This window comes from Gossypium hirsutum, chromosome A03 (genome assembly GCF_007990345.1).
Source record: "Gossypium hirsutum isolate 1008001.06 chromosome A03, Gossypium_hirsutum_v2.1, whole genome shotgun sequence".
In the NCBI taxonomy this organism is placed as follows: Eukaryota; Viridiplantae; Streptophyta; class Magnoliopsida; order Malvales; family Malvaceae; genus Gossypium; species Gossypium hirsutum.
This window is the reverse complement of record NC_053426.1, coordinates 20585093-20587270: the sequence shown is the minus strand read 5'-3', so window position 1 is coordinate 20587270 and position 2178 is coordinate 20585093.

The following is a 2178-nucleotide window of genomic DNA, read 5'->3' as shown; positions in this document are numbered from 1 at the left end:
CAACTATTAATTTAATGAGGGCATAACTTAAGGAAACATGTGTTAGTCACTCCTTAGGTTGCGCATTATAGGCGTTAGGATGAGTTATAGGCCACGTGAAACATTGTGGTTGGTAAGAATCATCACCACTGGGGAAACATGTGCGAATTGTGTGATAACACGCGTTAATAGTGCTATTAAGGGTATTTGGAACAACTTTATAAATAGGAACTCTTCTTCTGTTTTGCATCAACTTTAGAATTTTCTTTTGTAGATAGATTTTTCACAATAAGCTTCCTTTCTATGCGCTAATTGCTCATTATCAAAAGTTGTTGGCTTGCTAAGATGGTTCCTTTAGTTGAGTTTCTTTATTTTATGTTGTTTGTCTTATTCCTTTTTCTTATTTTTTGCTTAAATTAGATTAATGGTTGGCCAAAGAAAGGGTTAATGGTGGTAAAGGGGTTTTTAAGACTTATAAGGGAATAACAAACTTGTTAATGATATAATTACTAGTAATTCTTTTGAGTGCACCATCATATAGAAAGAGCTGAGAATTCTACTAAAGCATAGAGGCCTTTAGTTGAATAACTATGAGTTTGATGTTTTTATTCCAACTAGGGACAATCTATTGAGCATGGTGGAGAGTCTTACCTTTGATAAATATTTGGGTTTCTATAAGCCCTTGTATAATTTTGAAGTTAATTTTCATCTCCCCTTACACCTCTTATTTGTCAATGTGTTAAACTAGTATGGTATTAAGCCTAGACAATTGCAAGGTTATCCTAGTGGACTTTAGTGGTGTACTTTATTGACTGTAGGAAACGTGTAGAAAAATCTTTGTTGAGTACCTTCCAGAATATTTACTTTTTCCCTACTAATAAGAAGTACTGAAGGGGTTTTTGTTCTTTATGGTATGGCGAGGCAAAAACCAATTTTAGTTAATACAAAGAGCAATATGCACTTGAGTAATGAAAAGTACATTTTGGTATGCCTTAAATTTGTAGAAGAATTTCCATTTTCAGTGAGGTGGGTGTTCCCTTCTAGTGCATAGAGCTAATTATATTCACCATTGGATGTTGAAGTGGATCAACAACAATTCAAGCATTTGCACTAGGTCTTTCCTTTAAAGGTAGAAAGTACCATCATAATGCAGAACATTTGGAAATACTATTTAGAGGGGAGGAGTCTTAGTGGGTTCAAAGTTGATAATCTAGAGAGGGGGCTTAGTAATATAAAAGGGTTGAAGTTTTGTGTGGAGGCATGGCCATATGGGATGAAGTATAAAATTAGAAAGATTATTTCAAGGGCTAAGGTTGAGCCCAAAGATATTTTGGATACTCATAGTCATTGCCCTTTTCGCAATTGGGAGTATATGAATTAAGAAAAAAAAGGAAAAAGAGAAGAGTAAATACTTTTTGGCGACGGATCTGGTGTGAGATAATGGGCTATAGAGGGTTGGGAGCTGCAGCTAAAGGATTACCTACCAGTGAAGTTGGAACTAGTGGCGAAGTTGTGTCTTTAGAGGGAAACATTTCCACAAGCGTAGATCTTATGTTAGTTCTATTTCTAAAAGTAACATTAAACATTTCTTCTAGTATATTATTTTCATGTGTAGACTTTGCTAGAGTTGTTGGGATCATTATTTACAAAGGTGAGACTACATGGAGAAAATTAGTTTAAATGAAGAAATTAGTTTAAACATTTTCACTAAATCACCGTTATGAGATGAGCCTAGTAACATTCTATGCTTTAACATGATATATGACAAGGATGTGGTTATTGATGGTTGGGATAACAAACCCTTAAAAGCTGATGTGTGTAGCATATCTAGTGTAGAGGTCCAGTTTAATAATATTGTGTATAAATAAAACTACCATGTTGAGCCTGAATTAGTAAATTTTATCTTTGCTCTAGGTAGTTTTAGCCATATAGGAGATCATGTCTACTAAAAGTTTTACAAAAGAAGAAAAAGAAGAAGAAGTTTTAGCTTTTGATTTATCTATAGCCATTTTGCACAGTTGAATGGATACTTCGAAGGAAGTTCACTTCTATAAAAAATGAAACCTTACTTATTTCGAGAATTTACCCGGGTGAGGGGATGGTTTGTCAATGATTTGAAGTGGCCTCTAAAATGTATGAAAGAATTGAAAGATAAACGCTTTTGAAGTATTGATTGTAAACTTCCAAGGTGTTTCTTCT